At 35.1% G+C, this 14,273-nt stretch overlaps 1 protein-coding gene across 4 annotated transcripts in view; it reads left to right on the top strand.

Annotated features, from left to right (window-relative positions):
- Positions 1-3,382: 3,382 nt before the first annotated feature.
- The window catches only part of LOC125238836 (transcription factor CP2-like protein 1), a 131,156-nt gene continuing 120,265 nt past the window's right edge, over positions 3,383-14,273 (top strand). For 2 of the 4 annotated variants that reach the window (XM_048146292.1, XM_048146283.1), the window contains exon 1: positions 3,383-3,572. The gene's annotated coding sequence lies outside the window, so the exon portion shown is untranslated. Of the gene's footprint in view, positions 3,573-13,110; positions 13,132-14,273 lie in introns of those variants that run through there. The other 2 variants (XM_048146286.1, XM_048146284.1) reach the window with 2 other exon arrangements.

The following is a 14,273-nucleotide window of genomic DNA, read 5'->3' as shown; positions in this document are numbered from 1 at the left end:
TTTGTTTACACTACATGCAATTTTTGTAGCACAAGTTACATCTGCAAGCTGACAAGCAAGTTCTTGCTGGAAGATTTTGCAGGACTGTTTATATTAGCAATAACTTGTGGCAACTTTTGTTGCATCAAATCGTTGGTCTGTTTAGACTACCTGCAATTTTTCTGTCGCAAGTCTTTTTTAGAAGTTATTAGCAAGATCTTCCTGGCAAGTTCTTGCATACGTGTTTAAATGGGACAAGTGTGTTGGCAATTATACCACAATATTTACAAATTAAAAATGCCCGCTCATAGTAAAATGCGTGCAGCTGCGGCGATAATAATAGCACTGGGGAAGAAAACACGGAAGAATCGGAAGGGGGTAAAAGATTGGATTTTAAGACGAGATGTTATAGGAATACAACGCAATTTATTAATCGAACTACGAAAAGAAGAACCTTCACGGTATAAAAAAAATGTAAAAATGAGTGAAGAAAACTTTAATTTTTTGCTTGAAACTTTTAAACCAAGTATTGAAAGACAAAATACCAATATACAAAAAATAACAGTTTTATTAAACTATTTATGTGTAACAATAAATGTGTTGACATAATCAATAAATTTAATTCAATAAGTACCCATATGAAGTGAATTACGTAGTTTTTTAAAGTAGCTTCTAAACTTGACAATTCAATTAAAATGCTTATGAACCCTCATTGTAAGTTACCATGGAGTTTTCAGTCGCAGCATGTGTATGTTGCCCAGTAGTAATTTTTTTATTCCCATTTGCTTGTGTACACTTCATTTGACCTTGACCGCTTTTACGTTGTTCCTCTTCTTTTTATTATTGATCAAATTGGGTTTTCAAATTTGAAAAACTTTTTGTTAATTTCAATATCCGTAGTATTATATTCTACGGCTAGATTAGCCAAAGCGATTTTTTTCCTGATTTTGTTTCGTTGTGTCCCATAATTCTCCATGTTGCTCATAGTGCGATATCAATTTGATGACTTTCCATGCCAGCAAGAAAACTTTATTCGGTCGACAAAATAAACACAAAAGTTATTGCAGGGATATCTAAAATGTGTTTACACGTTGTACTTGCGGCAAGTGTTGCAAGTTGTAAAACTTGCAAGAAGTCAACTTGCGGCGACTGTTTACATATGAACATTACATTGCAAAAGTATTGTTCTGCAAGTTTTATTGCTCGTCTAAACGTGCAAGTTGTACAACCTACGATAATTGCAGAAGTTTACTTGCCGAGTCTATTTTTTGATGTTTACACGCAGAGCTTGCAGCAAGCTAGCAGAAGTTGAAAAAATACAGAAGTTAGCTGTTTACACGACGCAAGTCACTCGTGGAAGTCAACTTCTGCAAATTTAATTGCTCGTCTAAACCTGGCTTTAATATTAATCTTTCGGTCCACCAATAGATTACATTTCAAAGAATCGAAACCATGCTTTTATAATATTAAATATGATCTTTGGTTGGCGGCTTAAAAATACGTTATCCGCTGTTGTTTCATAATTAATTAAAAATTATAAAACTGGTTTAAAACCTATCATAATGCTTTATTAAATATGAAAGCTACTTAGCTCATATCCAACTTTTTTTTAATTTTCTGCTAAACATCACAAATACAAATTAGGAATATTTAGTTAAGGTTTAGTTTTTATTTTGTTTTATTTTAATTTGATATAAGTAATTGTAAAATGATTGCCAAAAACATTAAACATTTGTCGAGATAAAGACTGTACCGTTAAGTATAAATAAAAAAATTACAAAGTTACTTTAAGAATGATATGATATTTCGATAACCATCCAAGTAACGTGGCATACTGATTAGTGGTGTATGTAATAATACACATATATTTGAAAACTTAGAATTAAATGAATAAATTATTAATCACATGTTTAATTAATTTTAATAGTGAAACCATTGAAATATCCTGAAAATGTGGACTTTTTTTACCCTGGTATTATTAGGCTTATTACGACGTTTTTCTCATAGTTTTAAACGCAAGCATGGTTGAAGTTACTTCTCTGTAATCATGTTTTGGTGTGCTCAATATGTGGCACAGAATTATAATTAAACCAGAATGAGTAGTTAGGCCAAAAAGTGTGTCCACATGAGAGGTTAAAGTTGGGGCTGGTGTCCCTCTCGCACTTATTACCACTATCAAAATCATTTGAATGACGTCATCACTGTCATCATTTGGGGATACCAGTCAATATTCAAAGTTACTACCAAATCTACTAATACCCAATTAAAGGTTTTTAATAATTGCGCATTTTTTTGGTTTTATGGCTTCATAATAATGACTTACCAATTCGTTACAAGGTATTAATACCCTTGCCTCGATATAATACGAAAATAATTTAAGAAGTTTATAAACTTAGTTATCATACAGGTAAAAATACTACTAAAGTCTGGCTAATGAAAGTTGAACCGTATTTTTTTAAAACAGCAACTCTGGATGTCATATCATCGATTGTCATCTGTCAGTGTGACTGTCACTTTAACGAATTTCGGTAAAGACTTCCGGTTGGGACGCCATCATAGCGGTTTCGTGTCGTGAATAATTTATTTTTCTTTAACTCATTAATGTTGTTTAAAGTGTAATACTGATAGCGTATTATGCAGTAAACTAATGGTGTAGTGAGAAGCTGATGAAGAATTGTTCTCGAAACGCGTTTAGCCTCTTTTTTGTCGTAAACGGCCGGTAGTCCACGTGCTCTTGTAAAATCTAGCTATCAATTTACAAGTGCTAAGTCACCGTACAATGTCGTACTTACCGTACAAAAATTACTAATATTTATTAGCTCATATCACCTTGACACTGGCGAAATAGTCCCAATGGACTGAAGCCATTTAATTTTAAAAACTGAACTGAACTGAATTTCGGTAAAAGTTAACAGCGAAATCTATAAATAATAATGAATAACACCATAAAAATTAGTAAAGTAAGTGCTGTAAATTAATTAGAATTAATAAAAAAGAAACCATGTTATCAATGTGTTGCCAGCTCCAATATTTTTGAAATTGCCACGTTTTTTCGGGCTCAACTTTCATTAGCCAGACTCTACTATAGTAATTTTTTAACACTGGTCACACGTGCGAGAGGGACACCAGCCCCAACTTTGACCCTCTCATGTGGACACACTTTTGCTAGTCTGTCAAGAACGCCTTTATGCGCCGGTGATAAGGTTCAATTTAGTATGGCAAAAAAGTGTGAGCTCAGTCCCTATTGTAAATCGATGATGTGTGGTCAGTTACGTCAAATTGCATTTGCTCGAGTAAATAGGGTGTTATGTAATGCAAATTAGAACATATTATTCATCAACAATGCGTTGGCATGGAAAAATAGGAAAACCTATCGAGAACTGTCATTTAATCACATTCCTTATCTGTGGCGTCAATGGCTGACTGATTGATGTCGTATATCGTGTGTGAAATTATTTTTATCCGTAAACTGTTAAGTTTACTTGGTTTACACAAAGCTTATTTCTATACATTTATATGTAGTGACAATAAATCTTTTTGGTCTACCCGTATGACCAATCAAGCTTAAGTGCGTCACCCGGACTTAAATCAAGGTAAATTTTCCTTTAATTTTATTATTTTCATGCTGCATTAATACCGAGACGAATTAGAAGTTTTAATTCACATTTTGCCGATAATAGTGTTTATTTACATATACGCTTTATATGGCTTGAATTGACACAAATTTTTCTTATAGGAATCGGTTCCGTATCTTAATATGCTGTTTTTATTTTTATCACTTGATGTCAACGCTATTAGCTCAGAAAATGTACATAATCGGACTTTTGAACTTGACTTAGGCATTGGCTCGAGTGTTTTGATTAGAAACTTTGTAACAAGTTATATTTTGAATCAAGTTAGGTACCACAATGTTGCTATGTTTTGATTACACCTAATCAAGAAATGTCTAGTAACTGCTAGAACTAAACTCATGTTTGACTTAGGCTATGTTTAAAACGACCTGAGTGGTCTAGAGTGTAGTGACCCTAAATAAATAATTGAGACGGGATACCCCCATTTGCCAGAATTTCATTTGCCATAATTTTATTTGCCACCCTATTCAACAATCATAATATTGTTTCTCATAACATCGTATGCCATAATCATTGTTTACTATATTAATCAAGTGACAGAAACTTTGTTTCCCATGAAGTCAGTTTCCATAATGTCATTTGTCAGAATCATCGAAATCAGTAATTACCACATTCCATACCATTATTTGTCATCCAAATTAGCGACCAGAAAAGTCAATTTCCATAATGTGATTTGGCAGAATCATCGAAATGCGTAATTATCACAGAGACGACACTACTAGAAGTACTAGAGATGGAATCTGCTATCAGAAAGAAGGTTAGGTTAGAATTAGAACTGTGACCCCTTGGAAAATAAAACTGCTATCGGAAAGTAGGTTAGGTTAGGTTAGAACTGTAACCCCCTGGAAAATGAAACTGCTATCAGAAAGTAGGTTAGGTTAGAATTGTGACCCCCTGGAAAATGAAACTGCTTGAAAAGTAGGTTAGGTTAGGTTAGAACTGTAACCCCCTGGAAAATGAAAATGCTATCAGAAAGTAGGTTAGGTCAGGTTAGAACTGTGACTCCCTGAAAATGAAACTGCTTGAAAAGTAGGTTAGGTTAGAACTGTGACCCCCTGGAAAATGACCCCTGCTATCAGAAAGTAGGTTAGTTAATAATATGGGCAACAATTAATATGGCAATAATTGCTTATGGCGTTTGAATATTATATTAAACCATATTATTGCACTTAATAATATGGCTAACAAATAGTATGGCATTGTATGATTATGGAAGGTAATGTTCAGATAAACAACCGGTATGTCATACAATTTTTATAGTAAACAAATCATTCGGGCAAATGAAATTCAGGCAAGTTAGATTCGGGCATATGAATATTATGTTAAATGACTATCGGGCAAACAATAGACAACCAATAATATTTTACAAATTAATGACGCCCGCCATTCTGACGTCTGACGTCAGTGCTACCTAATGGCACAAACAATGACAACAGTCATGCCGCATATATGGCCTGTTTAGGCAGGCCTCAACCAAACAGTTGAATTATGTTTAATTCAAGATTTTATTGTTTTATATTAGGGATGTACCGACTAGTCGGGAAAGCCGACTATCCGGCCACATTTGTAGTCGGCGATTAGTCGGCGACTAGTCGGCAAAACAGGCCGATTAGTCGGCAAAACAGGCCGATTAGTCGGCAAAACAGGCCGATTAGTCGGCACTTTATAAGTCATAGCAAAATAGTACAAAAATAAATTAACAGCTGATATAATTGTATTATGTACCATTTCATTATACCTTGGTTAGTCAGAAGCACAAATATCTGTGATCATCAAAAAAATAAATGTCCTACCTAGGGCTACCGGGTGCCATAGGCAGGATCACTAACCTACCCACTAAGCCAAACCGGTTGTTAACAATGGAAAATGTATAAATATTCTCATAGACCTTTGAAAAATTGACTTATAAAAAAAATTTAAAGTGCGAATGAAGGACCAAAAATGTAATTCTAAATTTTTGATGAATTTAGTCGAAAATTATGCTCCGGCCGACTAGCCGACTAGTCGGCCGACTAATCGGCCACCCAAGCGCCGACTAGTCGGTAGTCGGTCTAGTCGGCCAAATCAATAGTCGGTACATCCCTATTTTATAGCAGTTCCTAAACGTTTTGTAAAACCTCCCTTTGGTGACAAAAATGATTTGTGAACTCAACCATAATTCCATTTGGAAAAGATGCAGCCTTAAAATGAATGCAAATGCCTACTACAAAGTGTTTTTTTTTATTGTGAAAATGATTGAAAACATTAAATTTGAAAAGCCGGAATGTTTATTTAAAAAATTATGAAGTGCTTTTTTATCAAATATCAAATTGTGTAAATGCAAAAGTGGAACATTTCTTTATTTTCAGCGTCTCAGCAGCAGGCAGAATCAATATGGAAACACTGGCCACAGAACCCGTGCCAAAAAAAGCAAAAACAGAAAACTCTATGGTCAATACCATAGAGTCCATAGACTATTATATTGCCAATATAAAGCAAAGGAAGAGTAACCTTGTTGCAGTCTTGCAAGATGATTTATTTCAACCAATTCCGTCAATAAAGATATATATTGGACATATAAAGGATTTAAAAGACATTTCTAAAGCAATGGCAGTACTAAGTGAGAAAATACCGTTAAAAGAATTGTCACACTTAAAAAGAGTTCGGAAAAAGGACATAGTCCTATGCCCAGTACATTTTTTAAAAGACATGTCTTCAATACAAGAATATATAGAAATTTATGTTGAGGAATTGAAAGATATGTTTGAATATTTTAAAGAAGTCGATGTGCCGTACACTCCGCCGATTTTGACGAGTCATTTTAGAGAGTGCAGCAAATTATGGTCCTGTAATTTTCATCCGAACAAATATCTAGAGAAATTAGTCAATGGGGATATCTTTAGTCAAACAGAAAATGATAATCATACGAAGTTTATGTCCATGGCTTTTAAGGTTGCTAAATGGTGTATCGGAGAGTCACAAGTTGATATGTCATGTCTGAATGCAGCTATAGTGGTTGATCCAACTTTTAATTCTATAGTTGCTGCTTCATTTGACCACAGATTAGAGCATCCGGTGCAACACGCCGCCATGTTGGCCATAGACAACGTTGCGAAGTCTCAAAATGGCGGGGCGTGGGGGGAAAGTAAAGCAGAGGTCAGTCTGCGTGGCATAGACGAAAAACTATTAGAGTTTTTGAAGAACAAACATCCTGAAGTAGCTTTTGGAGTGAAACCTGCTTTCAATAATAGAGGACCTTACTTGTGTACCGGGTATTATGTTTACTTAATAAGAGAGCCCTGTTTGATGTGTTCTATGGCTTTAGTACATGCAAGAGTGAAGAGAGTATTCTTTTGCCTTCAGAACAACTCGTTGGGAGGCCTCAAGTCCCGTGTCAAATTGCAAACTGTGACGTCACTTAATCATCATTTTGAAGTTTTTACTGGTTTTTTGGAATGATTGTATTTAGTTGTAAGCAATAAATGAAGATCTATTGTTTTAAAGATTCGTTTTATTTTGAGACTCCACGTCTTTTGGTGTCTTGTCTATGCTATGGAAAATGGTGTCCAGCAGGAAAATGGACAAACATTGCACTAGTCCAGTAGGAGCCATAGAGTCCTCTAGACGGTGTCGCTCGGAGGAAGCTAGTGTAGAGGCCTTTACAGTACCAAATACCCTATTTGCTTCTAGCCTGGTAAACGAGACAAATCTAAATGAATATTTTTTGCCTTGAAAATTTCCATATAGACCATAAAGACGAGATTTGTTTGTATCTTTATATCAATTAACTGACAAAGTGGCTTTATAGTAATCGACAAAATGGGATGTTTTACTAAACTCACATATTTTCATTAGTTTCATTACCTAGGTATAGTCCAAGTTTGTAACATATATTATGTACAAGTTGTAGGTACATAACTTGACAACTTTTGTGCAAGGGGTACAGGGGCATAACTAATTTTTCATCACACTCGCACACTAAATGTGCTATTGCACGCAGGCGGAGCGTGAGTTATAGAAAAATCGTTCTCCCTAGGGAGTTAAGAAATTTCTAGTACTGTATTGAACTCTTTTTTACCTTTTTGCATATTTTTTATAATGCAAGTGTTATGAAAAACATTGTATGTAACTCGGGAAGTATGAATATTACTAACTCGAGTCTTTAAATCGCTCGGGCAAGCCGTCGCGATTTAACTTTCGTAACTAATATTCAACTTCCTCCCCTTGTTGCACAATGTACTATTATTTTGAGAAGCAGAACAACAACCACCGCCACCGTCGCGCTTTTATCACCGCACCTCCCGCCAAAGAAACAAAGTTCATCCTCACTTTCTCGACACGTGGCAAACCAAGAACAAACGGGCCTCCCGCTCGTTTTTGCCCAGAACGTGTAAGTTGTGGAATGAGCTACCTTCTGAGGTGTTTCCCTTGCGCTATGACATGGGGTTCTTCAAGAAGCAGGTATTTAGGGTTCTCAAAGGTCGGCAACGCATAAGTGGCTCCCCTGATGTTGCTTATGTCCATGGGCGGCGATGACTGCTTACCATCAGGCGGCTCGTCTGCTCGTTTGCTGCCTATTTCATAAAAAAAAAAAAAAAACAAGCAACGCTATTAATGTTATCTATAGTATGGTTATCTTACAAAAATAGCAGATCCAAGGCTAAACTAAAGCTATCCAAGGCTAATTGCATCATCAGTATTGTCATTTTCACTACTCCTGAACAGATCCTGGCTAGAATATATTGATCTTTGCATACGAAAAGTTGTGCTGTGCGGATCGAAGTTCTAACTTCACTAGTTTAGGTTAGGTCTCAGGGTTCAAGGATCTAATTCTATGTGAACCTTGGCTGAAAGTTGAATGCCTATTGTATATTATATAACGTTGATTGGTCACGGAGCTAGGAAGAGTGCGAGGCGATTTATAACCGATTCTTACTGGATTTACTATTTTAGCTTCAAAGGAGTACAGCGAAAGAAAAACGTCGGAAAATCAGAGATGTTAACTATTTGAAATAAAAGCATTTCAAATAGAAATACAAAATACCTATTTTGTATTTGGTATTTTAAATACCTTTATCGAAAACTATTTTGTATTTTATTTGAAATACTTTTTTAGTGCAAGTATTTTGTATTTTCTACCACTTCAAAATACAAAATGCTTTTTTGTCACTTTTTGACGTAAGATAGATGGTACCGAGCGCGTATTCTATTTTTTCTTTGTCTGCCTAAGTTATGGTACCGGCCACAGTTAGGACGCATGTCCTGAGGTGCGGAACGAGACGTCCGCGAGATAGACCACCCGTCCTTATGTCATTAATACAGTTAGAAGAAGACGTCTCCTCAGTATCTCGCGGCGACGTAAGACGCGCCCCATCATGGCGTGTGTGGCGCGCGCCTACCTGGTTTCTGGGCGCGTCTGGCGATTCTGTGTTTTAAACACATCTTTAAAATAAAAGTTTTACCTTATGTCAAAAAAGTATTTTATTTGAATAAAGGTATTTTGAAAATACCTATTTTGTATTTCAAATACCTTTTTGTAAAACTATTTTGTATTTTTATTTGAAATAGGTAAAAACCCAAAGTATTTGCATTTTGTATTTAAATACATTGCACAACCTATTTTTTAACATCTCTGCGGAAAATGTATGGAGAAATGTTAGTGATGATGACTAAAATCCTGGGTGATTAAGAGGAAAAAAGACTGTTGCACCAAAGAAGATCGAGTATATAGAGAACTTGATTTTGCCTGCGGCTTCGCTCGAGTTAAATTCGAAAATTTCGCAATGCTCCATACTAACTCAATTTTAGGGAAGTGGGGGTTAGAAAGAGATAAAAAGTAGCCTATGTCACTCTCTATCCCTCCAACTATCTCCACTTAAAAAATCGCGACAATTCGTCACTCCGTTTTCCGTGAAAGACAGACAAACAAACAGACACACACACTTTCCCATTTTAATATTAGTATGGATTCTTACTGGATTTACTATTTTTAATCTCCGACGCAAAAACGACGGGGTGTTATGAGTTTGACGTGTGTCTGTCTGTCTGTCTGTCTGAGTGTCTGTGTGTCTGTCTGTGGCATCGTAGCTCCCGAACGGATGAACCGATTTAGATTTAGTTTTTTTTTTCTGAAAGCTGAGTTAGTCGGGAGTGTTCTTAGACATGTTTCATGAAAATGGGTCTACTATGTCGCGGTCGGGGTTTTTTTTTCAAAATTTTAATTTTGTGGTTAGGTTATAGCGTCAAAAGGAGTATAGAGAAGAAAAACGTCGGAATAACTTAATCAATTTATCAATTTTAGGCAAGCCGGTGAGAATCGGCACAAAAGAAGGCGCGAAATTAAAATTATCTATGGGAATTAAACCTTCGCTCTTACATTTTCTATAAATTTTTAGGTGTGGTACCTATGGTTCGTGGGGGCATTTTCAGAATTTGGGACCCTCCAATCAGCGTAAGTTGTTAACAATAACCTAACCACAAAATTAAAATTTTGGAAAAACCCCCGACCGCGACATAGTGGACCGATTTTCATGAAACATGGCTAAGAACACTCCCGACTAACACAGCTTTCAAATAAAAAAAAACTAAATCGAAATCGGTTCATCCGTTCGGGAGCTACGATGCCACAGACAGACACACACACACAGATAGACAAACAGACAGACAGACACGTCAAACTTATAACACCCCGTCGTTTTTGCGTCGGGGGTTAAAAATTAACTCACTGTCAGTTTTGTGATGATAAATAAGCATGAAGTTTCTATAAAAATATTGTTTTTGTGTTAATTACATAAACTTTGAGCAATAATCAACAGTTAGAATTGAAAAAAGAAATTTTTAGACAGATTTTATGCTTAATTGTCGTCACATAACTGACTGCGAGTTAATTTTTGTTAACAACTTACGCTCCTATTTGAGAAGTATATTTCTTGCGATATTCATATTTATGTATATATATATTTATTTATATATCGTATTTTATTTATGTATTCGTGTATGTAGTTTATTTCATAATATTATTTAGTATTTATGTAGTTTATTTACTTGTGGACATTATTTTGGTATATTTCTGACCTTTATTGTACTTCTGTAAGTTTGTCTATCTTGCTTACTTTAATGTTCCTCTCATCTAATCTAAGGTTAGCTGGAAGAGATCCCTTATAGGGATAAGTTCGCCTTTGTACCTCTGTTCCTGTAAACTGTATATGAATCTGTTGTACACAATAAAGTGATTACTACTACTACTACTACTACTACTACTACTAATTGGGGTGTCCAAAATTTTGAAAATGCCCGTACATGATTCCGCACGGTTTAGAAAGGCACACGTTTTATGAAGACTATTGGTCGCTGAGCCCTACATTTTTCAAATTTACTGCCTTTTTAGTGCCAAGATTTGGTTGACCGGCTATATAAGGTCCTAATTTATTAGATGCAGATATTTTTACAGCTGATAGTACTCGGTCTCTGGAGTATATTAAACCGTGAAACATTATAGCTTTTACGATGTTTTTTTGGAGAAAACGGAAAAACAAATTTGCTACGTAAAAACACCCTGTTTATGTGATTATTAAATGAAAACTCATTGAACAGATTCTGAGTATTACCTCTTTTACGTACCACTTAACTGTAACTGGCCACTTCAATGACATGTGCAGTTTTCCCGCCGAACCTTTACGACATTTACAACAAACAATTGTTGACATCACAGACAGTGGTATTGTGACATGTGACAATGCACATGATGATTTTTTTTAGACGAAATTATAATTAGTTTTTTTGTTAGGAAAATGAAATCAAAAAAGTTACATGAAAAGATTTCTTAATTTATATTTAAAGTTAATTATTTTAATGTAAAGTATCATGTGTTAAAATATCTGCAACTAATAAATTAAATTAGGACCTTATATATCCTTTCCTGTGACGATTTGTGTAAAAGAGACAGCCTGCCTCCCCTCTCCACAGGCATATTGGCTCCTGGGACATTCGTGTCCCATTTTGCTTAGCGACGAAATAATGATATTAGGCGGGGCTTGCGTACAGTCGACGACGTAATTGTTTTTCAACAAGTTTTTGCGGATTTTTCGTCGCGTTTTTTAGGAAAAAAAGGCAGTTTATTTTGGGGATCTTGTGGTTTTTTTATGAATTTAGCGTTTTTCATGGAATTCGGTAGTTACGTTTTGATTCAAACTTCAAAGCTTATGTGGTATTAGAATTTGTTTTGTGAAAATATTTCTAAATTATTTAATTAGGGTCCATATCATATCAACACAAACCAGAGGTACTTGGTTTAAGTTTGTAAAAAACTTAACCAAATAACAATTACATTAGTAGTCAATGATAAAAATGATTTCATTTTGTTACCTGACGCATATTATTTGTCACACTACATATAATGAATCCTATCAGTTTATCCACGTAATCCAATGTTAAGAACCTTCAAAAAGGCCCATTAACTTAAATGAATTTCTACAAAAATCATTCCCTGCGATTTTTAATTGAACGGAATTATCGTAAACAAACTACTGTCACTGACAAAATGCCACAGTCAAGTCAGGGGTTCTCATAGGGCTCGCAGAAATAATAGGAATCTGTGTTAGGTCCCCTAGGGCTGATAGGACAGTTTGGTTGCGAAACCGGTGCAAACCAGTGCGCCGTACGAATTAACGGTGGCCAGCGTTCTGCAGAAAATAACCGCAATAATACTGGTGCGAACTAGATTTTGCAAGTATGGACTATAGAGTCTATAGATTTTTTTTAACCCAGGGTATCAAATATATGGGGTGTCAAATCTATGCGTGTATAATATATGCGTTACGTTTTATCAAAGACATATGTAACTCCGTATAGACGGATAAAGTCTAAGAAAAAAACGTACCTCAGAACCCTAGAGAAAAAGGTACGGTGACCTAGATGACGTTATACCTTTGGGGAACGCTCGCCTAGATGACGCTAATATTAATATTTGGCATTTTAACACATATCATGCCAATATGGGCCAAATTGTCAAAACTGAGGTTCAAAGTTTTAAGCTTGTGTCTAGAGATGGCAGTCTATGCACTGTGATTACACATTTTACTTTGACAGTAACTCTCTATAATACTCGATCCTCTTTGGTTTTATATAAAAAAAAAGAAAAAGTAAGGGTCTCCCCAAACATTTCGACGCCGACCTAAAAATCGTTCGTTAGATGAACAAGCGTACGGATGCGTTCAGCGTTAAATTACATCACAATATTATTTTGCTTGAATATAAAACTCAGCTGCCATGCCACACCACTTCAGCAAAACTAAAAAAAAAAAATAACAAAATCGCTCAAAATCTCAAGAAGAAATAAATTTATCCTTAAAATGTAATTGACTGCACTGAACACTGGTCATTGTGGGCCCAATTGTAGTCCCCTCATTCTGTCAATTTAACTGCTCATGCAACCAGACAGTGTCCGGATTTGAGAGCGCGCGCATCGGACGCCATTTTGATTTTTCTAATTTTTTTTTAAGATGAGGTTCCTTTCGATTGCTGTGGCGTATGACGCTTTTTGGTGAGTTTTTTTTTGTTTTTGGGAAATGTTATATTTACGGGAAGTGATATTTTTTTATGATTAATTGTTAAAAAAAGTAATCTCATTGATTAATTAATGATCGTTCTTTTGCTCTTTAGTATTTTTTGAATCTTGCTAAAACTTACTAAATAATTTCGTAAAATTTATTTTACTTAGTTTAACCGCGATTAGCACTAGATTGACAAGTTTTTCTATTTATTTACTGTAGATATCATCTTGTACATGTAGAAGCATCCTCATTATTTATTAAATGCGTAATATTAAGATCATGATTTTTTTTGTGAAATAATACCTTTGTATTCAATTTAAGCTTAATGTCTAATAAAGTAATAATCAAATGAAAGTCCTTTACGCATTTAATGTCTTTTTTACACAATTCTTAGAAAAAACTTAACAAAATCGGTACAAGTATATTTTTTACTAACACCGACCAATACTGGCTCCGTCTAGCTTAAACTAACCGCCCATATATTTCACTTAAGAACGTCCACACTCCCTCGTTATCTAATTTAGCCTCTAGCTTCAAGGCGAGAGGGTATAATATCGCGTGGCAGGCCCAATTGGCGGTTGATTGGAAAAACTACGTGCTTCCCTTCACGTGGTAGATTTCGCATAAGATAGACTTGTGATGAATTAGTTCTAGATTTTTCTATGGGTGCACTAGCTTTGGCCCTAAAGTTTACTTGCTTATGTAAAAAAAAAATATATTTTTACTTAAATTCTTTTCAAAATGATAATTGTTGTGAGAAAGTGAACAGCGCCCCCTAACGGTTACTTAGAAGGGCGTTCTGGATTCGAAAAAAATATTGAAAACACATACATAGTAGGCAGGTGTATAGCAAAAAATGCTTCTAGTGTAGCAGATAATTAAAGAAGAAATATACAAAAATAAGAAAGACAGAACCATATTATTATATTGTTTTAGCACTACTGTATACTTAATCAGTTTGACATATACTTACAATTCTTACAAATAAAACACTTTGGACTTTACAAAAAATATGTCTCAAAAATTGGTTGATTATTTTTGACACAACAAATGTTTAGAATCTCTTAAAATTAACTTATAAGGCTACCAGTAGGGCTAACAGTAGGAGGTAGGGCATAGCGAATGATATTCC

Source organism: Leguminivora glycinivorella, chromosome 24, assembly GCF_023078275.1.
Source record: "Leguminivora glycinivorella isolate SPB_JAAS2020 chromosome 24, LegGlyc_1.1, whole genome shotgun sequence".
In the NCBI taxonomy this organism is placed as follows: domain Eukaryota; kingdom Metazoa; phylum Arthropoda; class Insecta; order Lepidoptera; family Tortricidae; genus Leguminivora; species Leguminivora glycinivorella.
This window is presented reverse-complemented; position numbering and strand designations above follow the sequence as displayed.